This window comes from Molothrus ater, chromosome 6, assembly GCF_012460135.2.
Source record: "Molothrus ater isolate BHLD 08-10-18 breed brown headed cowbird chromosome 6, BPBGC_Mater_1.1, whole genome shotgun sequence".
In the NCBI taxonomy this organism is placed as follows: domain Eukaryota; kingdom Metazoa; phylum Chordata; class Aves; order Passeriformes; family Icteridae; genus Molothrus; species Molothrus ater.
This window is the reverse complement of record NC_050483.2, coordinates 45,494,118-45,519,712: the sequence shown is the minus strand read 5'-3', so window position 1 is coordinate 45,519,712 and position 25,595 is coordinate 45,494,118. Positions and strand designations below refer to the sequence as shown.

The 25,595-nt window shown below is 43.9% G+C and overlaps 1 protein-coding gene across 2 annotated transcripts in view; it reads left to right on the top strand.

The window, feature by feature from the left end:
- The window catches only part of FOXN3 (forkhead box N3), a 205,088-nt gene that overhangs the window by 31,019 nt on the left and 148,474 nt on the right, over positions 1–25,595 (top strand). The window contains exon 2 of one of the 2 annotated variants that reach the window (XM_054515189.1): positions 6,984–7,108. The exons of the other annotated variant lie outside the window; for it this stretch is intronic. The gene's annotated coding sequence lies outside the window, so the exon portion shown is untranslated. The remainder of the gene's footprint in view (positions 1–6,983; positions 7,109–25,595) is intronic. 2 annotated transcript variants of the gene reach the window in all.

Genomic DNA, 25,595 nt, shown 5'->3' with positions numbered 1-25,595 from the left:
CAGTTCTTCACTAACTTCTCATCACCTTTGTCAGCCAGCTTGATCTTCAGATTGTGACAGCAAGAGTGAAATGCTATTTGTGAAAACAATTAGTGAAAACTTAAACCAAACTGATACCACAGACCATGTGCAGATTTTAATGCAAAAGAAAGGCCTGGAGCAGAAGTTTTTTCCATTCTTACATCAGGCAGATTAATGACTTTTAAATTTCATCTGCAGTTTGTTCTATTTCTGACACTATAGAATTCTACTTCTTAATTTTAAGTAAGACTTGTTTGTATATCTGTGTATTTTATGTGTATATAAAATACACATATAAAGTATATGCATTTATGAGTATAAATTAATACATACTTATTGTAAGTGTATGTATATAGAAAAATATGTAGTTGTTGCTCCAACATATCTTCCTGGCACACAGAATTATATGGAGTCTTTGGAAAGTGGGTTATTTGAAATGCCGCCATCTCTTTGTTGAGTATTCAAAGAACATTGTAATTATTGCTGTCAATATATTTTAAATGCTCATTGGAAAAAGTTGCAAACATTTTTGTTAGAACATGTATTTGTTTGTAACCTGTTCAATACATCATGTATTTGTATGCCAGCTGGCTTCTTTTCAAAAATGTACTATTGAGAAGATACATATGGGTTTTTTATCATATTTTTATGCTATTGTCACACATTAATAGAGATCCAACCCCTTCATAATATCTTCTGGAAATATTTGGGAGACATAAGACATAACTATCCCTGTTCTGGATATATTGGCAAAATTGCTCTTGGCTTCAGTTTGGGAATGCAAGTGATTTTTTTCAGTTCAAAGTAAATGTATTTGTGCTTGCCAATGGTTACATCAACATGGCAGTGTTCATTTTGTCTGGAAGGTGCTAAGCTGAGATGTCTTTGTGTCTGAAACTCTGGCTCTGGAACAGATCTGGGTCCTGGGGATGGACAGCTGGGCAGATGGAGTCCGTGGCTGAGGGCAGCTCACACAGGAGCTTTGGGTCGAGGAGGTGCCTCCAGGTGCCATGTGCTTGCTGGCTTCTTCTTGTCTTCCAGTGGAGCAACCTGTGGTCATGGTTCTTCATCTGATGATGCCAAAGGCTGCTTGTGCCTTGCTTGAGCTTATGAGCATTTCAGAGTGTTATTTTCAATATTTGTGTTTCAACACAGGGCTGCAAGTTGGAAGGGAAGAGTAATTTCACAGTATAACCAATCTCTGTGTGTGAACATCACCTCAAAGGAAGTCAAGGGTTGAGTTGCTGAAGCTGAGCCTTCCTCCTGGTTGGTGTCAGCTGCAGCTCCTTTAAGCTGCCTCCTGGCTGTGCACAGCCTCTTCCTGCTGGGGCATGAGCCACCACCATGGCTGGGCAAGTCCTTCTTCTGGTGAAGCCCAAACCAAAGTTAGGATCTGTAAGAAATCTCTTCTGGTTCCCCAGCCTGTGGGTGTAAGCAATCAGTGAGTTTGTCCACTCAGTTTTGTGGGTTTTTTCTGCTTCCTTTCTGAGACCAAAGGTGGTACATTTTTTTAGTGAAAGTGGGGGCAATCCAGCACCAGAGGTCATTTAGCTGGCAGATTTTCCCTTTAATTTAAAAAGTGAAGCTCGCACCTCTTGGAAAGCATCTTTCCTATGTTGAAAATACTTATCTGTGCTTTCATGCTGTTGTCCTTCACAGTTCTTCAGAGCCATGTCTGAACAGGGCTGGGACACCCATCTCTGTGTGGTGGGCGCTTTCCTAGACTCTCCATGAACTCTGTTGTGGTTCTCAAGGGGGAGGCTATGGTGTTTTATGGATGCATTAAAAAGGCTAATTTTTTGTTGGCTATCCTGCTTAAATCTGGGAGCAAACTGTTGTAGGTTGAGATGGCTAAAACTGGCTGTGTGTAGTTAGCATGGCAAGGGCTCTGGGCTGGGTATCTCCGGCCAGGCTGCGTCATCCTGCCACAGCAAGCAGCCAGGGGGAGAACAGAAACCTGAGATGCACAACATGTAAATATCCAGAAATACTAGGAATTTGGCAAGAAGGCCAGCAGTGGCTTCCTCTCTCCCTGAAGATACCGCCATATGCTGAGAGATGAATCCAGTTATTTCAGCAGTGTTGGCAAAAGTAGTTTCTGGCTCCCCGCTGCTCCCAGGCTGGCACGAGCACTGCCCTGCCTTCTCGGGGCCAGGGGGCTGCAGGGTGAGGAGGAGATGTGGGACACCAGGGGAAAGCAGTGCCATGGGAGTAGCAGGACCTGCAGGGTATGAGGCAGCTGCCTTGGGCAGAGGGCCTCACTTGGGCAGTGCATCTCTTCATGCACGCCATCCCCCTGGCCTGGGTTTGGGGTGCAGGATTGAGGCTGGCACAGGGGGTGAGCCCTGGAGGCAGGACACACCTCCTGCTTGTGCCCTGTGCTGTCTCCTTTGTGTTTTGAGATCTGATGGGATTGTGCCACAATATGGAATAGCTGCAGGCAGATCACTTTTATGATATATTACTGCAATAAAATTATAAATTTATGGTAGTCAGAGATCTAGGCATGTGCCCATAATTTTTCCTTGCTGCTGTGTATTGTCTGGTTAGTTGGCACATGAACTCAGCTGATCCCTGGGAGAAAGAGATGATGCTGGGTGAGCTGCCCCTCCCTGCTCACTGCCTTGGGCCCTGGCATTCCTCCCTGGAGCCTGGCACTGCCAGGGGTGTGGGGCTGGCAGAACACAGCGGGGCCTTTTGGGTGAGTTTGGACAGTAGAAAACAAAGTACCTCTGCAGCACCTCTTCTGAGATCTCCTTTATCAGCTTGTGGCAAGCCTTGGGCTCCTGCTCATCAGTGGTACCACTTTTCTGGCCTTGTTACTGCTGCAAAATGGAAGGTGTATGGTGGGTTTTGGGCTTTTTGGTGGGTTTGTTTGTTTGGGTTTTTATGTTTTGGGGGTATTTTGGTGGGTTGTGAGGGTTGGTTTTTTTTTTTCTTTTTTATTTTTTGTTTGTTTTCTTGGGGTTTTTGTGTTGGCTTTTAAATTTTACTATTTATTTATTTATTTGTTTATTTATTCTTCATTTCTAAAGAGAGGGGGAGATACTTTACTGTATAGGAATGCCAGGGTCGAGAATTCGCATCCAGCTTCTGGTTCCATTCTTTGTACATAGCCCTTCTCCCTCCACGCCATCTGTCTGTTGAAATTAATGCTTTAATACTCTCTGCAGGGTAGCATTGCTATTTATTTATTCCAATGTTTAAGTTTCTTTTTGACCTTGGGATTAAGCTGGAGTGCCCAAACATCATTATGGACTGTGAAAATCCTAAGATAGCATGTCACAGGCTCTTGAAAAGGGGGGAAATATGTGAAATGTTGGTTTTAGCTGTGTTTTCTTTGGCTTGCTTTCCTAGCTGTGGCTCCTGGGGCAGGGGAGGGGACCAAGGCCCTAGTTCCTGTGGTGTGACCCAAAGCAGAGAACATTTGGTGTTCAATGCCCCAAAGTCCTGATGGATACCACCTTGCTGCTCCTCTGCTCCTGGGAGCCCTTCCCTGCTGGCTGGACCCTGGAATTCAAGCACAGTCTCCTTGGTATAGCCCTGGAACTGCAAGACTTCTGACTTGCATGGCTTTTTTTTCCTTCAGAGGTAGCCAGAGCCTGTGACCATCCCACAACAGTATTTCTTAAATAGAAGAAAGATTAGATGTATCATAACCTAAGTAGCAATCCTGCATTTCTTATCTTTATCTGCCACCATGAGCAACTCTCAGGGTGGGCTCAGGGTTGTTTACATCCCTGAACCTGCAGCACATCCTGAACCTGAATCACATCCTGGGAACCCTGTTCGTTTCTATTGCCTTTCTTTGTTTTATTCTATTTTCTGTCTATGCTGGGGGGGTGTTGTTTGGGTTCTGTTTGACTCCAGTTTAGTGTGTGACTCAGCATTGCTGTGTGTTTTGTTCTGCTGCTGGTTACAGCATTCCCCAAAACCTCCTGGTGCTTTCACCAAAGTGTCTTACCCTAAATTTGTGGCTGTGATCTCCCTGCCAGCCACCACCCTCCTTTGCCTGCTGAGGTCTTCCCTTGGCCATGCCATCCTATGGTGGAGACCATGTTTACCTGGAGATAGCATGCACATTAGCCAGTAATTGTCACATTAATTGCTTTGTGCTAACTGCATGGTATCAAGCAGGGTCCTGCAGACAGATTCCCCTGCTTACCCCAATGGCCTGGCTGCCCTGGCCCTCTGTGGGTGCCCACTCAGCTGCTGGGGAGCTCACCTCCTGCCATCAGCATCTGGAGATGGTGCTTTCTTTCCCCTGTGTCTGGATAGGATATGTCCTTTTTATTTTGCATCCTCGAGCCTTTAATTACTCCCAACAAGTCCCTTTCACACTTCAAAAATCCTGTAGCAATTTCAGTTTGAATTGCTTTCTCTGAGGCTTTGGATTAGATGAGTGCACCTGCTCTGGGGTTCCAGTGGTAATTGGGCTGTAATAGTTATGGTCCTTTAAATGCACTTAAGGTACTGTGAGCTTTAAGAACTGATAACGGTGCAATCTGGCATCTCAGCACCAGTTTTGTCTTGTCTCTGAGCATTTAGGTTTAAATTGTATTGTTTTGCCATTTGTGAAGATTACAAATATTCACAGGTTTTGGAACTTGGATGTATTTAATGAAATGCTGCCCTGTGCTCATGTACCCATCCCACAGGTCTGGGTCCTGGGCTGCTCCTCATTTCCCACTCTGCCAAACCCCTGCTGAGCTCAGTGGGAGTTTTGCCAGAACAAGGCCCTAAAAAAGAAGTATGACTCATTTGAGCAGTTGTGCTCATTTATGCACCAGTCCAGGTTCATGTTAAAAGGATATTAAACAAAAAATACTAAAGAACCTACTTGTCTTGTCCTTGCCTAGAGCAAACATTTATCCTGGGACTGGTCTAGCAGGTTAAAGATGGCTTTTCCTCTGGTTTGTATGTTACTTAGGATATTGTGGTATGGATAGCATCAGGGCTTTTACAGTTCTCTGCTGCCTTAATTCCCTTCTAAGGAGGCAGAACAGGGAGGAGGATGAAGAAAAGAGAAATACATCTCTCTCATGCACATACCATAGCAAGAGGTGTGCAGCCTGGAGCCCGCTGCTGAACTCAGAATATAACATTTCCAAAATTACCAGTTGTGAGTGTGATAATGAACTGAAAGTAAATATGGCTCAGTTTGCTGTGAATCATTCTTGGGGGGTTTAATTGGACTTGGATGAGCTGGCATTGTTGCAGTGCAAGAATAGAGTTGTTTCTGAATTAGACAGACGTATCTGCTTAGCAGTGCAGAGCTGCTGCATCCCAGTAGTACTGGGGAGACTTTGTCCTCAAAGAGGCTTCCTAGGATGGCTTGAGAAGTTCTCTGGATGGGGAGGGAGCCAACTGCTCCCACAAGGCCCCAGGACCTGGGAATTCACCTGCTGGTACCAAATGCCCTCAGATGAACACTTGGAGTTAAGGTAGTCACTGTAAGATGGAAGATTTTCCCTCACCAGAAAAGGCCTCTAAGCTCTTCTGGCAGGGAATAGGGGCCATGAAATTATGATAATGGTAACTGCTATTATGAGATGTTACTGTAAACAAAAACAAGCATTTTTGTGCTTTTCCTTCCAGCAGGAATTTAAATTCCCAAAGCAGAACAACCTGTTCAGAATGGCTCAGACAATGTTGTACATCCAGGCAAGGAAAATACTTTACTTTCCTTAGGAAAGTGATTGCAGGTTAGCTCCATGAGAGGTACAGGTGTGGGGTGATGCCCTAACCTGGTGTTTGACTGGAGTAGCTTGACTAACCTGTGAAATACAGAGAACTTGAAAATGGAACTACCCTGTCCTGTAGTGGGGAGACCCAGGAATTGCATATTGCCCTCTTTAAAGCCATGATCATGATTATGGGATGAGGCAAAGAGATTTATATAAGCCATTCTCATTAATGCCAGTGGGAATTACCCAGAGCTATACAAGTACATCACAGTAAGAAATGTGCCGTGGCAGTTTACTATTAATATTTGAAGATAGTGCAAGCAAAGTCTCCTTCTCTGAGTCAAGTGGGCAAAAATTAGAGATTTGGTGGGGGAGGGGGAGAAGGGAGGGGAAATTTTGTTATTTTAGTCCTTGGAGAGGTTATAGAAAGGTGAACCATTCATACATACAGATCCTCAGATACAAGGAGTTGCAGGTGTATGTGTCATGTTAGCTGTCCCCATGACTGTAACTGCAGGTATTTAGCTCTTGTTGGCTGGTTACTGATGGGCAAGAGCCCATCTCTGTTCTTAGGAGCTGCTGACCATCTTTGCTGACCCACTCAGTGCTGGTGCTTACCATGGGGCAAGAAAGGCTGCTGCCATTCTGCTTGCAGTTACATGCTGTACTTAAACAAGATGGGGAGACTCCAGGCAGCAGAAGCAGCACATAAGCAAAATCAGAATTTGTGATTTTAGCCTAGTGAAGTGTCTCAAAGAGCTTGATTTGTTTGAAGCAGCCATTGAAGCGGGTAGAAGGGACTGTGTATTTATGTGAGGCACAGTGGAAGGCAGACATTGACCTCTGCTTCATGTTTCTGAGTTAGTCATTATTCCTCTGTTTGGTTTGTATCAGTAACAAGCTTTCAAGTTGGTTTCTTCATATTTTGCCCTTTTGGTTTTTTATTTTTGGCTTGAGTTGGTATGTAGTTTCAGTCATAGAGTGTGAGTTCTAGTAGGAAGTGTTTAATGTATTTATGGGTCCTGTCCTGCAGTTTACCCAGTACAGCCATGCAGCCTTCTTCTCCAATTCACCCTCCTCCCACAGATGGCAGAGCTGGGGCTGCAGCTGGCAGCAGTGTGGTGCTGGGGTGCTTGTCCAGTCCCTGTAAGAACTGTGGCTAATTGCTGCCATGCTGTTTAAACTAATTTTCTTTATTATTCTTAGCATTATTTACATATTTTTTAATGGAAACCCATTCCACTCAAACAAGATAAAATTTACTATTCCTGACAGATGTTGACAGCTTTGGAGCAATGCAGGACACGCTGATTGCATCTGTGCAGTGGCACTGCCTTGGAAGAAGGTTCACCAGAGCAGACGAGTCTTGCCTCTCACCCTGCGGATGATAAATGCCAGAGGTAACCTTTATAGCAGCACCTTTCAGGTGACAGTCCAGCCCAAAGCCCAGGGTTCCCTACTGACAGCTCCTTGCTCACAAGGCTAGGCTGCACAAGTTGAAATTCATCCATTTTCACATTCCCAACAAATGAACCGGGGAGGTAGAAGTTGGTGCTGTGGATGCTTGGTGCAAACCACCTTCAGGACCTTTTAGTAAAAAGTCCAGGGTCTTGGAGATCATCAGCTGCTACACATAACACTGAGGATGGTTGTGTGTACCCTCAAGCTGAAAGCAGAGGATTTAACTAGAGGACAGCCACAGAGAAAGCGCATTTCTCTCCTTCAGCTGAGCAGTGACCCAGTGTCTATACCTCTTATCACCCCTATATGGCAGGACCTCTGATAGGGTTTAGCAGCACAATGGTATGTGCTGTTTTGAGACTTCAACAGAGATAACAGAATGCCTAAATAAATCCTGTTTGCTGCTTAAATAAGGATTTCATCCTGCTATGTCTGTAGGCAGATACCAAACAGAGTTTATAATTCATTATCCAAGAATTTGATCCTTTCTTTCTTTCTTTTTTTTTTTTTTTTTTTTTGCATTCCAACTTGGGGTACTTTTACTAGGAAGTAGTTATGGAAAGGAAAGAAAGAAAGAACATAGTCACATAATACTCATATAGAATAAAATTAGCAGATAATTAGATGTTGGAAACTGTGGACCTAGGAAGCTCCAGTTTCTTCCTTAATACTGATACTTAATTGGACATTAACAAGCAGAAATTCTTGAATGTTCACTTCTTTCCTGTTATTAAAAACCAGTCAGACATGTGAGGATGCATGTCTCCTGTGCCTTGCTATGTGGCAACAGTTACAGGGTAAAACTACTTGGACACCCTGCCACTGCTACCATATCTGGTGCCTAACAGCTGTTAGTGGGCCCAGCCAGGAGCTCCGCACTTCTAAGGCCAGAGCAGCTTTCAGACTGCAGCTAAAACTTCTGCTACTTTTACTGTTCCTCCTCCTCGCAGTTTGAGTGACTGAAGCTGAGCCTAGCTGCAGGATGGGTAAGGCTGCAGGAGGTTGGCTGAAGTGTGGTTCCCTCCTGAGTGCAGGCATGGGCCAGTGGTGGCAGCTGGGGACAGCTGTGGGCACCAGGGAGAGAACCCAAGTGAGGGCAGCTTGGTGATTGTTGGAAAAGGAAAATGAGATTTTTATTCCAGCAGCTAAAACCCTTTTGTATTTTGGTTTCTTTTAGCAGCTATTTATCCAAAACATTTGGGAGAAAAGCTGTCTCTTTATTAAATATTTAACACCCTTGCCTTCAGCTGTGGGCTGAGAAAGCTCCCAATCCACATGTGAGTCACCAAGAACTCCTCCAACAGAAGCAGAGGAATTCCAGACTGGAGATTGCTAGAGGAAAAAAAGCTTGCTGATTTGGAAAAAGTCCAAAATGGTTCACATCTCTCATATATCATAAAATGAGCTCTGCAGTCAGTCTGCTGGGTGTGTGGACAAGGAGTCACAGAGTCCCAGATCTGAAGTGGAGAAGCTCTCAAAATGCTAGGGAGCATCACACCCTATATAATACAGATGAGAAGTACACCCAGTAACTGGTCCTTTATTAAATGCTGTCTGCATTTGGATCCTAACATGTCAGAGGTGACAAGGTGTAGATCACTGCTTCCTGTAGTAGTTTGTTCCATTGCTGAATTAGTGCTAGTTTTAATCCATTCAGCTTTCACCTCCAGCCATCCATTAGCAGGCATCTCTCGGCAAATCCAGGACATCCATGATTTGGAGGTGCCCTGCTCACTCAGAATGACAGTCTGGGATTCACGTTCAGAGAGCATGAGTGCAAGCTCCTGCAAAAAGAGCATATGGTAACAAATGGTGCAATAAGAATGAGTTGTGATAACAAAAAAGGTCACGGCTGTCCCTAGCACTGCTGGTGGTGAGCATTGTGCTTACCTGTGCTGTGCAGGCGTGGAGTGTGTGATCAAGTCTTTTTATTTCTATTAAAGTGACAGGAACTGAAGGAATAAAATAAGATGAAATTTTTTTTGGCATGTTTCTCCCTTTGGCCAAATTATTTTATCAACATCCCAAAGAATTTTTCAGCTGCAGATGTTGTGTCAATCTCTGTCCCATAGCCAATTAGAGGCATCTCCAGCAGTGGTTTTACACCTCTTTCCTCTGCGGACCACTTAAAAATTTTTACTGGTGATGAGGGTTCCTTGTATAGCAAACTTACACCTCCTGACAAGAGGTTTACTCTTCCCATTCCTATTTGTAATACTTAAATGGGGTTCACAGTATATAATAGTATTTTCACTGGTTGAAAACCATTGGTCTTTGACACAGGTAGTTTCTGTGCACTCTGAGATGCACACAGGCCATGTGCTCTGAGTACTTTAAAGGAACTTCTTGTAGCTAATATGCCTGATTCTGATTTCAAGGCAGTGTTTCTATATTGCCTTGTTTTGAGCTTATTCCTGATTTAAAATTATGAAAGAATTTTTTCTTCTGGCTCTTGAGCTTAGAAGTGCAAGCCTTACAGCCTCACCACCTAGCTCTACATGGTGCCTGTTGGAAGGTGAGGGGTGACACCAGTAGCACGTGTTAATAACACATCCTCAGTGGGGCAGTAATGACTAGCCAACATATTCTGGTACAAGTCACCTTGGCTCCCTTGGCCAGGACCTCTGCCTTCTGCAGGTGGGACTTGCACAGCTACCTTTTGTATGTATGCCTTTTGGGTGGAAAGCGTTAACAAAAGATGACTCTTTCTGGCCTGTGCTGTGTTGCCTAATATGGGAGGAGTGAATGAGGCTGTCAAAAGTCAGTTTGAACATTAAAGACTGAAAGTAGTCAGATCTGATGGGCATTCTGCGCCCATCAGAAAAAAACGGGAGACAAGATGACCAGGAGATGGTTTGTCCCAGAACTGTGGAAAATGTTAGGACCCTTTTTAAAACTCACTGACCAGACGTGCTGCAATGTGTAGCTGGATGAACGTGTGTGTAAGGACTCCTTACCAGGAGGAGCTGGTGTGGCCAGCCACCTGTGCCTGAGCTGGCCAACACAGCTGGCAACCCCATCCCCTAGCCATTGCTCAGATTGCCCAATACTGCAATCACCAGCTCTTTGATGAAAGGCAGGTTCATGTATCAGATTGTTAAGCATTAGGGATAGGGGATTAGATTTGCAGTGTAATCTTTCTGTAACATGCCTCTTGATCCAGAGTCTGTGCCTTATGAAAGAGCTCTTTTCTCTCTGACATTGGGGAGGCCTCCTCAGGGACGACTGCCTTCTACCTTCATTTGGAGATAGTAAGGCTGCTACTGACCTGATGTTTGTCAAGGTCACAGCTGCACCCGGCAAAATTAGTTCTGTGCAGGACAGTTAAGTAGATTGGATTTTCTCAGTTGTAGCTGATTTGCTTTCATCTGGCTTCTTCTTGCAAAACCATTTAAAGTCCATTCCCCTTTGCCCCCCACTGCCTATTTATGGGAAAAGACTGGAAGGGGGATATTCCTGCCTGAGGTCCAATTCTGCTTCAAGCCTATTCTTATATCTTTCCAGGAAAGTGTCTACAGAGGCTGGGGCAGGCTGTGTAATCACTCTGGAGCCTTGGGTTGTATTTCATCCCATCATGAATGTTGTAGGGCCAGTCGGACTAGTCCTCCCCTGTGCCAGCTGACTGCAGCTTTGCACTGTCTGTTTTGGATCCAAAACCCTTCTGGGACCCTTCTGCAGATTCCTGCTAGTGTCACTGCAATTTTAACCGAGTCCCTTTCCAGTCCAACTTTGTTTCTGGAGCCTGATGAAGCCGGTTAATCTGGGTCAAAATGCATCAAAGCCCATGTTGTCTAATCAAGGAAAAAAACTTCTGATTTGAGTAGCAGATTTGGCTGGTTATGTTCTGGCCACTAGGAAAGCTGTCAGCTCCCTGGCTGTGCTGGCAAACCATGCCATATGGTTGTGCGTAGGAAGCCTGTTCCCTGGGAGCACGGGGAGCTACCAGAGGGAGAGTGATTTTCACCCGGCTGCCTTTCACTGCAATGGCTTTGCCAATGGGACATAATTATGGTGGATCTTTGCCTGCTTCCTCAGGTTGAAAAGCAGCCACCAATGGAAAAGACCTCTTGTTTCTAGGCATCCTCCTGTTTTCAATCCCTTTTTATTTTAAGGTGTAGTGAAACCTGCTGTCTGTAGAAATTGTTGCCTGGTGCATTTGGGAAGAGACGACTGGAATTTGTGGCAGACAGCTGACAGAGTGCGGGCTCTGCGACACTGATGATAGACTGTATGATCCCAGTTCATCTCTGTCGTGTGAAGGGGGAAAATTCATAGGTAGGTTTGCTTGAGGGCCTGGCAGGGGCAATGTGGTGTGTGAAGGGGATGTTTCCTTCTTTGCATAGTCACCTTCAGCCTATCAAAAATCTTTGCTAACTGGGACTATCTGGAAAAAGGGAGTATGGAGATAATTGAAGTAAAGGGGAGCTATTCTATGGTATGTTCCCACCTCCCCAAAACTGTAGCTGATCAGAGTTTAAAAGAGACGAGCTTTAATTTCTCTCAGAGCTTCATGTCTCTCCTCTCTAGATACCAGAACAGTGCTGGCAGCACTTCTAGGTCCTGAGGAGTAGGGTACAGCCAGCCTGAGGGAACCAAAAGGGCCACAGAGAGCAGGTTTGTACCCCAGTCCAGGTGTGCCAAGCAGGTCCCCTTGACCTGGTTGCTCTGATCAGCTGTATTAACACAGAGTCTGTGTAATTCTGGGACTGTGGCATTCTGCAGACTGGCCTGGAACTGATGCTGGAATGCCCTTGTGTAGAAACTGTTGGAAAAGAGAAGCACTAAAACAAGATTTTTATATTTAATTTTCTTTTCTTAAAGCTTTGCCTGTACTGCACTGAAAACATGCAATAATTCCCATTTGTCTTTGGCATTTTCTCTTGCTTTTTATTGGTATCTCCTCTTATGTTGTGACAGTATGTCCTGTGCTGGATTACAGGTATAAATACTGCTTTGGGATTGGGCTTTTTAGTCAACATGCATTTGGGAAAGGTGTTAGCAGCTGTCAAGGGGACAGTGCGCAGCCTGTGAACGTGCAGTACTTGGAAACATCAGCATCCTTTGTGTCTGTGTTTCAGAATAAGTCTGAGGCATGAGGATTTTAGGTTTTCTATTCAGAGAGTATTACATTAGGAATATGAAGTATTTGACAGTTCTCTTATATTTACTCTTTTAATGTCAAAATGTGTCACATCTGGTATTAATTGGTGGAAAATTATGGCTCTAATTTACCAATTTGATTGTCTGGGAAAACTGAAGAGAGTGTAACATAATAAATGAATGCCTATTAATCTTTAAAATTTGTCTGTTTACTGTCTGCTAAAATGCCCTGTTATGTGGTGCTGTAAGCAGCTTTCTGGAAATACTGTTATTCCTGGAGAGGAGTCACTGCCTGGGGGGGCCATGGCCAAAGTGGTTCAGGGTCACTGAGGAGAGGCTGTGGCCTGCAGAATCCTGGGCCAGTGGTGGCTCAGACACCCGGGTGAGGAAGGGTTTCCTCCAGGGAGGAAGGAGGCTGCCATTTGTTAATAGCCCTGAGGGGGTGCAGGCACAGTGTCCCCATTCCCTTGTGCCTGGCAACCCGTTCCACACTGTCCTGGCTGTGGGGCAGGAGGAGCAGCACGTGGACATGGCCTTCGCTCTTCTCTGTCCCTTCACCTGCGGCTCTTACCTCCCTCTGGGTTTCTTAGTCCAGGGCACAGGCTACTGCTTCATTGATGCCCAACACAAATAAACATATTTGTCCACACTAATTGTTTTAATCATTATTAATGAACATTAATTTCCAACCAGAGCTCTCCTCCAAAAGCCTGGATTTTTTCAAACTTGCTGACACAGGAGCATAGGCAAAAGAAGTCGGGTTGTTCTTCCTGGGGCTGCAAATGGAGCAGTTTGTCTCGCTGGCAGTGTGTGGATCAAGCCCAGAGCACGGATACACTTTGGCAAGGCACTGTCACTCTGTCCTGACAACCCCAGCTCTGAGGAGACAGGCCTCCACTGCCTCTGCAGCCGACAGGCAGGCAGAGCAGAGGAAGCTGATGGCAGCACACTGTTACTTGGGTACTGTGTGTGGAGGGTGACAGGCTCAATAGCTTTTCTATCAAAAGACACCCATGTGTTTGTGAAAATACATTTTTGGAGGATCAAATACCAGGTGCTTATTTTAGTAGCAGAAAGCCCTGAAACATGCCAGCTCTGGAATAAGCTGATTCTGAAAGCTGACATATTCTGTATGATTATTCCAGTATACGCCATCTGTCACTAGCATATCCAAATATTTATGTATTTTGATTATTATAACTGTTACGAGGGTACTGAAGCTCATAAATAATTTCATTTTCAGCAATCATTTTATTACTCTTCCATGGTTTGATAATGACATCTTACATGTGCCTGCTCTGACTCCGACACAAGGAAGAGTCACAGCATGGCTATGCAAGTGACAGCCTTCTCACAAAAACCCTGTGGCCAGGGGATGCCTGAGCCCATGTCCTTCCTGGGTCTGTGCCAGTTCACACTCCCTTCGTCTCCTTGGGCTTCAGACTGCGCTGTGCCTTCATTCAGCTCCATCTTGCCTCATCAAGTGACTGCACTTAGATTGGCAAATGATATAATATGACTAATTATGTTTAATGCAGATAATGTCTTATAATCAAAATAAAGAGTGGATTGCAAACAGATCCTTAAAGGGCACCAGGCGTAGAATTGACGCTGTATTTATTACCAATAACATCGCTGAAGTGCTAACAGCTGCTCGGCTCCAGCAAGTGCGGCCCCTTTGTGGAGTTTTCCAGAAGAAGAGCTAAGTGTATCAGAAGCACATTACTGCTGATAATAGTAATTAGTTCAGTAGAGCTCAAAATGTTTTGTAAAATATTATTATCTTGATTTTGCTACTCTGCAAACCGTGGCAGAGAAACAGCCTCCTTGGCTCAGAGGAGTCACTGCTGTCTGTGGGGATGGCCCTGGCTCTAGTGCAGGGCTGCTGCCCTCTCCTTGGGCAATATTGCTGTCTCCAGCTGAGTCTAGAAATCTAAGGGATGTGCCTTCTCTGCCTCGGCCTTCATTTTCACCAGCGTTAGCAAAGAGGCTTCTCTAGATGGAGGAGTGCACTGATGTGGAAGTAGATTTCGGTGTTAGATTTTTGAAAAGCCATTGTTAAGCTGAAAAAGGAAACCACAAGCTATAAAGGTTGACAAAGCTCCTCTGTAAGGGACTCTTATTTTGCTGTGTACATTCGTTTTCTCTTGCTTACTAAAGGGATAAAGTGCAATCTAGGTTTCAGAGAGAGATGGCTGATTAATCTGTCTGCCAGGTACATATGGAAATAAATTAGCAAATGGTGCATCTGGGATTAGACTACAGCAGAGATGATAAATTATTGCCATCTTCCATGGCTGTATTACTGAAGCTTCACTGGGTTCCCGGTACTCAGTTACTTGCTATTCACATGGTATTACTGTGGCTGTGGGATGGGAAGCCTCTGTATTTGATGCAATTTTCTGTGATAAGCTAGTTTGAGAACTGATCTGGTCAGACCCATAAGGATATGCTGTACACTTAGATTAAGTAAAAGCAGAGATTTGATTTGGTTCTTCTGCTCTGCATGAAATTCTGCTGGTTTCTGAGTACGGGAATGCTCAGGAAGGAGAAAGGCAAGGACCTGAAAGAGGTTTTTCCATTAAAAAAACCTCTGTGGTCACCCTCCACCCTTTATCCCAAATAGCAGAGTTATTTATCTATGCTAACACTAAGTTATGCTCTCTGAAGGAAAGCATTCTCTGGCCTAAACCTCTCCCACACTCCCAGCTTGACCCAGATGTAGTTCTACAACAACTTGCACAACTCCCTCTTATCTCTGAGATTAAGAGTGAAACACCACGAGGGCAGGTGATATTTGCATTGAATGACGATACAGACTTCTCAGCTGTGTCTCTGCTTCTGCTGCATTTTTCATGTCTGTTTAAACTGATGTGTAGCTGATGGGCTGGCAGCTGAGACATACCAACAATGCCTACAACAGGACATGCAGGTGGAGTAAATGTGACAGCAGACATGTGGTGTACTGCCTTTCTGGAGGAAGAAAGGGTCATGCAGAAATTCTCATCAAGTCTGTGGCACAAAACAGCTGTGGTGCAGAGGTGTCAGATCCTGTGGCACACCAGGGAGCTGTGGGAGTGGTGGCAGCATTGCTGGAAAAGCTGCAGCTGGGCTTTTAACAGGAGTTTGCAGCCTGATGCGGAGACCTAGTATCTCTAGGTCGACCTGCATGGACCTTCCAGATCTCACAAAACCAGTGCTTGTGCAGGGGACTGCTCCTGCAGGCTGACTCTGGGGCACAGGGTGGAGATGAGCAGGACAGGATTCTTACAGAGCTGCTGGCTGCTGGTTGCTGTTCAGCTCCCACCTGTGGCACTGGTGAGTGGACGTGAGCCTGGGGCACAGGGCACGGACAGCCTGTGCTGCGCTGCTCTGCTGCACCTTCCAGCTGGGCAAGGTGAAGTGCTGGCCTTGAGGGGCACTTACTGGGTGACTGTGGCCACTGGTTTTCTGTTCCAGTCACTCCTTGTGGTCCGTGAGTCCAGCACAATTAGGACGTGTGTGTTTGTAATTGAGTAAGGCTAACGAGAACGGTGCCTTTCGGTACAAGATGCATGGGTGGGTGCTGTGCTGTAAATCTGAGCTAGTGAGGACTCTGAGAGCTCTGTTCAATTAATCCAAACACAGAAATGTTTACTAGAAATAGATTTATTTTCCAGTGACTTCATTTGCAAATTTTGGATAACAACAACAGTTTACTCCTAATACGATCATGTCAAGCAGCAAGTGGGACTTACTGTTGTTCCTGGCCTTTCCCACAAAGTGTTTTGAGCAGAATGTGGAGTGAGTCAAAGGAAGCACTGGCTGATGGATGAACAGATTGCAGCACAGCCATCTATTCTACTGCGCACTTCCAGGGAAACCCCAGCAAATTAGACGTGCAGTTTTTAACTATACAGAGAAAACTAAGGAAATTACATTATGAATGAAAAATTAGGTGGAAATGTCTACTGTCTCATAAACAATTCAGGAATAACTCCGTCTAAAATATTCTGGTTTATGCATGCATTTAATTCGTGCTCTGAGAGCAAAATAAAATTCCTAAGATAAAACAGTCTAATAATGATTTATGTAAATTTATTTGAACAAAGCAATGATGTAGTTGCCTATAGTAAATAGTTTGGAATGGGAAATGGTTTTATGAACTGCTTCTCTCTATATGAATACAATAGATGATAGGGGAAGCTACATAAAGAAAACACAATTTCACATTTAAAAGGGACTCTGATGCTGTGTCTAGTGAGCAGGACAGGCAGTCAAACAGATTGCTGAGTGTCTGATAAAATAATCTCTAGCTTGATTCTTCCTAGGCTATTTATAGCACATGTTTAAGATTTAGGTATGTGCTGCAGATGACCCTAACAATCATAACAGGTCCATGTATGATAATACAAATTGTTTGCCTCATATTGTACATATGCCAAAACCTCAAGTTGCTTTGCATGCAGAAAATCAGGCTCTGTATCCTCAAAATATGGCTGAAAATAGGAAAACAATTGTAGTCCCCAGCTGCTACAGGCATATGGGGCCAAATTTATCCCATCTGTTGAAGGTTATGGAGTTCTGCCAGGGATGACTTTGATCCTGTATGTCTAGCAAAGTGGAACCAATATGTCAATATAAGATGTCTTGCTACTTCTGATGTTCTCCCAATAAAACATCATCATTCAAAGTGGCGTGAATTTCCCAAGTGCCCAAGTCACAAACACTATCGTGGGGGATGTTTCAGAAGTGCTCTGATTCTTGCTGTGTTGATGTTAAAGCAGTGAACAGCAAATTGGCTTTTTCCTCTATGAGGGCTTGAGCCTAGGGGCTGCTGGTGGAAGTGAGTGTGTATCAGCCCCAGGCACAGAAACCAGGGGCCCTTTGAAACATTTTTAGCAAAACACTGCAGAACAGAAAGCTGTTTCTGCATTCAGGTACTGCAAAGCACATTTCACTTGACAAGCTTTTTTTGAATCAGGAATGATAGTGCCATGTAGGAATAGTAGGGATGCCTGGTATGCCATTTGCTTTGGCATACCAGGGCATCTCTGTATGCCTGGTGATGGGCAGACCCACAAAGTCTGCATTTGGCTTCAGCCATTTACAAATTTAAGAGGCATTTGAATCCCTTGATTTGGACAGGGCTAGTTTCCTAGTCCCCAGCAGGGCTTACTCTCTTGGGGGCTAGAAAGATTCAAGTAAAATGATGCTTGTCATCTGACTAGGGTTCTGGTGACATTTTTTTGCGTTAAGTTCCTCCTGGTTTATTCTGGACAAGTTCTAAGAGTCACGTGTAGGAAAGGTATGTCTTGTGTTCAGGACTTCACTGGTGGCAACAGAATGGTCTTTCCAGCATGAGGCTCGTGTATTAAAGGCAGTAATGAACAGAAAGTGACTCTCTTTGGTCTCATGCTTACAGTAAGGCTGTTCTTTTGGGCCCTCCATGCATATCTGAGCAAGGCTAGGAAAATCTTCTAAGTGCTGGCATAAGATACCTGCAAATTAGGAATCTCAAACCAAGCTGGTGTTTATTTTCAGCAATGCTTCATTGGACTCTGTGAATGGCAGATTTTGATAAACATTGTTCCTTAGCATAGCTGACAAAATTTTACATATAGTTATCATGGAAGATGATTGTGGAGTTTAAAATGTGACTGCAGACATTTATAATTAAATTACTTTTCCCCCATTCTGGATATAGTACCTTATAAAGAGGACTTTGAATGGCTGTGGACAGAACCACTTCAGTCTCTGTTCAGAAAGCACACAGGCACAGTTATGCTGGACTGAAGAGGTATGAAAGTACAGTGGACTTGCCCCACAAGCAGCAAATGGAAGATCATCTATTTTGCTCTATTTATTCCTTTGTGATCACTCTCTTCTCCCTGGGGCTTTCTCATCTGCACACTCTGCATTACTTATGGACTGCTAAGCCAAATCTCCAAAGACATCTGAGAAAACCTGACAGGTTCAGTTTTGAATCTCAATCAATGCTTCATTTCCCTCCAAACCAGCATTAGGCCCTGGAAGCTGGGGTGAAGGCATATCTGCCTTTTGTTTGGCTCGATGGGAAGCCATTCCTTTGCTGCAGCAGATGAAGATCAGGGAGATCACCAGATCATTTGCTGAGATGGCACATCTTCCTCCAGAAATATGTGGTTAATTTTAATAGCTCAACTATTTAATGTGCCAGGTTATAGTTAACACTGTCTATTGCTTGTAATGAGCTAAACTGGGACATCTCTGTCACTTGAGGGTGCTACAGCTGAAAGGAGGGTTTCATAAGAAGCTCTTGATCTGTCAGTGGCGACCACAGCTCTCGCATCTTCAGCTGAGATAAAAGCACTGTTTGCTTAACAGGATTGAATTTTCCTCAAAGAAATAATTGAAACAATAGAAGAATCACCCAAACCTGCGCTGAGCATTAGCAGATGAGCTGGTTTAAAATCGATCCATTTGGAAAGGAAGTAATGTGCAGATTGGTCAAGGTAATGATGGTATCAGATGATAAAATGGACGCAAGGCTGGAGAAAGCTTGTGAGGGATATAGTGTCACCTAAAAGCTTTGCAGAAGTGCTTTTATTACCCTGAAGCAGCTTGGTTTTGCACTGACACTTAGCTGTTTGCAAAGAATTATACCTGCTTCTGAGATAAATACATCTGACAGTGAGATCTTAACCCCTCTTTTTCAGGCCCCTTCTGGGCAGTGGCCGTGGAGAAAGAGATGCCTTCAATTTTTCCAAATACAGAGTTAGAGAAAATGGGGTGCAAAACTATGGTACATAATTTACTAGTGAGCAGAACACTTCAGGAAAATTAGAGTCATTATTGAATGTAATGAAACCTGACAAATTAGAGTTTCATAGGCCCTCCCTGAGATTAGCGTGATCCATTAAACATGCTCTCTGACTGCTAAATGGCGTTGTCCCATTTCCCCATAAGAAGTTGAGAAATTCTGAGGTAACTCTGGCTAACAGCTGATTGAAAGCACCCAATCAAGAGCTCCTTAAAGTAAGAGGAGAAATTATCCTGATTAACATTATTTCCAAGAAGGTAGTCTCTAAGTAGGCTGTAAATTGTGTTAGAAGCATTTGGGTATTGCAGGGAAGGCTGAATTTGACACTGAAGTGGCCACAAAGTAATGTACGAAGTGGAGTGATCAAGGGAAGAACATTTTGTTGATTGTGGTGGGAAAATTGAATTACTCTCAGTTGCACAGCTATTCAGAATATGTACATTAAAGTGAGTGATACACAGTTTAGAAAAAGAGCAAGCAAATACAAAGAGCAGAAAAAGCCCCTTTCACAAATCCTTCTTGCCTCATTATTTATATCTTAAGATTGTTTTCACAGGGCTGGTCATGAATGCCTTATCCATTATGCAAAGACATCCCAGCGATGCAAACTAAATCAATACAATAGTATTCCTTAAAATAATTGCTTTTTCCTTGACTGATTCTACATTAAAAGCAACCTTTAAATGACAGCCATTAGCACATGAGGCCTGGTCACTGGTACTGACTGAGCTTCATGAGATAAATGGTGAAGGGTTTGTGTGATAGAGTTGGTACTGAATTTCACAACAAAGCCTTGAAACTGGGAGTTAGTGAGAGAGTGCATAAGCTGCCAGTTTGGGATAAAGGGTCTTTATCTTGTAGAAGAGGTAGCACATGGATGTTCTCTAGTGCCTGGTACTTCAGAGACCACCTTAAGAAGAGATGTGTGGTTGTAGTTGAGCACAGTAATATTCCAGCCCAGATTAGCCTCTCCGTTGGTAAAATGTCTCAAAATCCAAATCTCCCATCTAAAAATGTTGTATAGCACATGTGTGCTGGAGTGATGCATCCGCAGTTTAGTTTTGCTTGTTCCATGTCTTGGTCAAACCCATCACCCATCCCACGTCCCAGTTTGGGGGGTCCTGCATACTGCCAGGCGCAGTTCATAGTGTCTTTCAGAAGCTTCCAGTGTAATGATGCCTGACACTGAAATGCAATAAAAATTAAAACCTGGAATAATGGCAGGCATAATAGATATTTCTGATATTTCTTCAAATATTTAAGTGAAATGCTAAATGACAAGTTAAAAGAGCCACATGACTAAAATTTAATGCTAAGAGCTGTCTAGTGTGATGATGTCATCTTGTTTCATAACATCCTCAAAGCTGACCAAAACTGATCTAGAAGACTGATTTGTGGTTTTTTTCCAGGATCACCTATTAAAAATGGCTCAGCTAGTGGTGCTTTGGGTGGTGGTTCAGCCAGAGCAATGGGTACTGGCACAATGTTAAAGTGCCATCATGGCATGTAAAGAAGAATTGAAGGAAGAATCTTTGAAAGGTTGGAAAGGAAAACAATCACTTTAAATACAAATAATCTTACCTCAGCCTAGGAGTCTGTCCGCATGGCTCGTGTGGTGCAGAGGAAAGCATGATGAATGTGAGCATAGTCCTTGAGAAGTTAAGTTTATTCCCCCCTAATCTAACTGTTTATAAACATTTATAGTGCCCATCCCTGTAATATCTGACCTCTGCTTGACATTGTTGTTCAGGACTGGCAGCTCATGCCTGCAGTCAAGAGATCTTTAAGGAAGATCTCTTTTAGTTATGATGTAGCTTATACATAAAACTATTTACTGTAGCTGCTTACCTGTGTCCTCTTCTAAAAGATAAAGCATTTGAGTGCAGGCTGAATGCCTGCTACCTTCTCATCTCCCTGATGTTCATTATAAACCAAGAAGACAAGTTTTTTAAAAGCTATTCAGATGTTTTGTGCCGTAACTTTCTCTAGTAGATATATTCCTATTGATTGCAATGAAACACACAGGGTAGAAGAGAACAGATCAATTGAAAAGTAAAGTTAAGACAGCAAGCACACTTCTTTTCCACTTACAGTAATGGAAGCAGTTAGGGCTGGATCTATCCCAGGTGTAATGCTGCTGAAGTCAATGAAGTAGTATCAGCGATGAATTTGGCTCCCAGTGTTCTGTTTTGACCTTTTCAGAAGGTTGCTCTGCAGGAGTGAAACTATTAAATACAGCCAGCGATACTTTAAGTTGAAATATAGAAAAGGCAAAGCTAGTGTGCATAGCACCTTTTTCATTAAGGAAGAGGCCTGACTTTTATAGAGTAAGGGGAAAAGAATTGATTCCAGATAAATGCTGAAGTTAGTCTCAGGTTTCCCTGGTGAATAACAATCCCAAGTTGGCCTGACACTCACACTTGAATATCTCTGCATTTGTGCATGGCTGTCTGGAAGGGGGTGCATTGTCTTTCTGTACACCTGGGCATCAGAGTGGGTTTGAGTTGGATATCAGAGCCTGCAGAGACACTATTCATCTACTCACCAATGATCCATGTAAACCAGCTGAACATACTTCTTCATTCAAGTTCAAGGGTCCTGAAGTTGCCTGGCAATGCTCAGTGTAACAATCTTTATTAGCTGGTACACTTGGATTTCAGTAGACACCACAGCTTCTTCACACACTGCAGTTGTCTCAGGAAGGCAGGGACTGTGAGTTTGGAGTATTTGCAGTTTCAAACCATTGTTTTGCTTTTTTGGGTTCACTAATCTTGGCTACGAGAGAGCAGCATGTTCTGTGGCAGCTGACAGGCAGCAGTGCAACTGAGAGTGGGCCCTCCTACTGCATTGCCCTCCACTGAAATTTCCAGTGGTCTCTGAGAGCAGTGATAGTGAGCACTGTCCACAGGGACAGAGGTTTTGCTAACAAGGATGGAGATGGAAAAGCTCTGGTTCCTCCTCAGATGGTTGAATTAGCAAGGATGGCAGAAGTCCACAAAGGGGTAGCAGAGGTGTGTTGCAGGAGATCCCTTTGCCTGCAGTGGGATCAGGGCAGCTGGAGCAAACACTGATGCTGCTGCTGTGGAAGGGAGAGGCCAGAGATGTGTCACACTGTCACACTGCCTTGGCCCAGAGGTGATGCTCAAGAGGAGCTCCTGGGGTGGCTGGCTGTGTGCTCCTACCCCTCTTCTCATAGCTCTTTCTCTTTCTTCTCATGTCCAGACCTCCCCTGCTCTTTCCTTTTATGGCCCCTTCCCTCCTCCTGTCCTTCCCAAAGCTCCTCCCCAGCTTTGCTTGGGACTGATGGCCCTAAACTGCCATGTGCAGTGTGTCGGTCTGCAGCCCTAACATGGGCTGTGGGCTTTTTGGGGGCAGGGTCTGATCCCACATTGCCTGGCTCAAATGGACCAAGGTGTCCCCTTCCCCTTAGCTACTTGTACAGTAAATGCACTGATTTGCAAGAAGTTCTGATTTTGCTGGTGGTACAGGGAGGAGAAGTGAGTAGATCTAGAGATTCCTTGAGCCACTTGGACCTACCCATCCTGCAGGTGCATGTGAGGTGAGAGGATTTCAACACAGACAACTCTGAATAAGACCATTCATGCTGATGGAAGGTTTTTAGTCAAATACAATCTCAGTATTCTCATTTGCCCTATTTCTTGCACCTTGTAATTCCTCTGCTGGGTGAGGTTTGAGTCCCTGTCCCAGCAGAGGTTCCCAAGCAGGAGACCAGAAGTAGTCTCCTGCAGCAAGGGCTTTCTTACTTTTATAGAGTCTACAGCACTGTGTTTACTAGTTCCTTCTAAAGTGTTATCATAAATAATTAAAGCTAAACTGTGCTTGTTAAATAAATGAGGAATGCACATGTTCAGATGCATTATCTATGTTTTAATTGCACTCATTTGTTGATGCTGTCCTTGGGTAAGGAGGCAGGAGACTTCTGCCTGAATGAAGGGCTTGGGAGCTGCAGGATCTGGGCTGAAGGACTGGACCCTCACTTGTTTGTCCAGGAATTTTTTAAATTAGCATTAAATTAGCATTATCCAGTGCATGAGATGATGTTCTTGGAGACAGGTGCCATCCTTCCGCTATGGGCTTTAAAAGTGTGGAGGAACTACTTCCTGGGGTGAACTCTTTAGAGACCTGGTTTCTTACATCCAGGCTGCTGTTCAGGATGTGCAGGACATTCTGGTGAATCCCAATGTCTGTCATGTTTGCAACCATATCTGTTCATGTTGAGGACTCTGCAGTGGGCACTGCCCCCCATGCCTGCCTAGGGCTGGGCTGCCCCCAGGGCTCCCCAAGGTGCTCCCTGTGCTGCTTCCTTCATGGCGGGCTCTGGTTGTTTTATATAATCTATATTTCCTCCTGTGATGTTCTCACGTGCTCTTAGTCCTGTGTGAGAGCCAGCAGGCCCCAGTCTGCACACACTGAGCCCCACAGGGGTCACTCATCCCTGGGCTTGCAGCATCCCTCCCTTTCAGAAAGCCAGCCAGCTTCATCTTAGAACTGGTTTAAAACTAATTGCTGCACAGAGTCTCACAGCTGTCCTGATTAGTGATTTGAAACTTCTGGACTTAGTAACTCCATCTTCATTAGGAAGAACTGTTTTTATAATAATTGTCTCTAAAGAGGGCCTGGGGGATTATTAAGAGATGGCATTCATTATCAGTAAAAATACCATGAAGAAATTTCATAGACAAATGTTGATGTTCTGGATGATGTAGATTCTCTTCCGCAAGGAAACAATTTTATCTAAAAAGCATAATTATCTTAATAATTATCTTGAAAACTAAATAGGATTTTGAGGCTTGGTCAGGGTTGTCTAGGTGGTTGACACCTGCAGTGCTGAGCAGCTGGGAAAGGTAGGGCTGGTTGTGTGGGGAAAAAGCCTGAACACAAACCAACAGAAAAAAGGGTGTGGAGGAAGAGTAAGGAAGGGTTTGGTAGAATCTGACATTTAGAAAGCAGGCTAAATTGGAGAGGAATGAACTCAAGCTGCAGACACCAACTTTGGAGCTTGAGGGCTAAATGCTAGTAGAATATGGCAGGTGTTTTATTTATTTTTTAAATTTTGTTTTATTTATTTATTTTTCAAATTTATTTAACTAGGAGGTTACAAGAAGGGCTAGTAGCTACAAGATCTGCTGGACAGTGTGATGGATCAGTAACCAGCAAGAGGGCTTGCTGCGGGGAGGTGAAGGTGCAGCAAGGCTGCCCTGGATTAGGAAGAGATGGTCAGAGCAAGGTGATGAGCAAAAGGAGTGGGTTGCTTGCTGAATTTCTGGCGGTTTTTAACTACAGAAAGTAAAGTGAATATCAAAAGCATTTGGTGCATATCAGAAGCAAGAACAATACAGTGATGAAAGGCAGCTGTAGGGTCAGTCAGATGTCTGTATCTATGGTCACTGAAGGAATGTAGGTATTCTTAAGATACTTCTCCACAGCATCTCTATGGTGTTTTATTAAAAGACTTTTGTCTTTAGAGAGTGATAATAGAACAAGAGGGAACAAATTGATTTGCTCTTTTTTTCTGTACCTCAGCTTTGCCTTCTTGATGTTTATTTTGGTTATTGTGGCTTCTGAGGCATTTTTAATTAGTATATCTTTCTTAAACAGAGTGGCTGTGAATGGTTCAGAATCTCATGTCCGAGGCTGCAGAAAATATTATTTTCCTGAAAAGGAATGGGAAAGTGAATTTTCTCTGAGGAAATAAGTTTTTGAATGATTGTTTGCATCTGCATCTAGAAGAAAGGAAATTATTATTTCGTATAGCAGCTGAGAGATGGTCATGAGGAAAAGGAAGCCATTATTAATTAATCATCAATTATTATTTTAATATTTATGTAGCACTGTGTGAGTGGTGCCCCACAGGGATGGCGGATCATCTCTCTGCCTGAGGAGCCTACATTCTAAATTTAGCCATGGTGATGGCTGCTCATGGCAGATGATGTGTTTTCATCATTCCCTGCTCTGCCTCAGCTTTTCAGTTGAATCCCATTTCAATTCACCATCCCCAATAGAGGGGAGCCTGCACTAAGCAGGAATGGCGAGATCAGAGTCTAAAAGAGTACAATCAATGCAGTAAACAGAGAGGCAGGATTAGAGGTCTGATCTCAGAGGTACATCTTGCAATCCTTACCCAGAATTGCAATAATGTAAACAAAATTTTTCCAAGAATAAAGAGTGCAGGATTTGGTGCCAATTTGGAAAGACCTTCCCTTTCTGGGCCCTCAGACTGATGTCCAAGTAAAGTTTTGGTTTTTTTTTTAAAGTCCTTAAATTGACACACTTAATGGTGAGACCTGGCCTCCATGGAATTGCTGGCAGCCGTACTGGGATGTTTCTCTTACTGGTGTTTTCCCTGACCTTACCTCTTGCTGAAATCCTATTCCTATTTCTGTGCTTTGAAGCAGGTGTTTGTGGATGCTGTGCCTGTGCCTGATAGTGCACTCCACTGGCTGCAGTCAGTAGGGTAATAAACTCTGATAGATGTATTCCAAAGTACATCTAGATAAAACCCATCTCTAGATAAACCCCATATA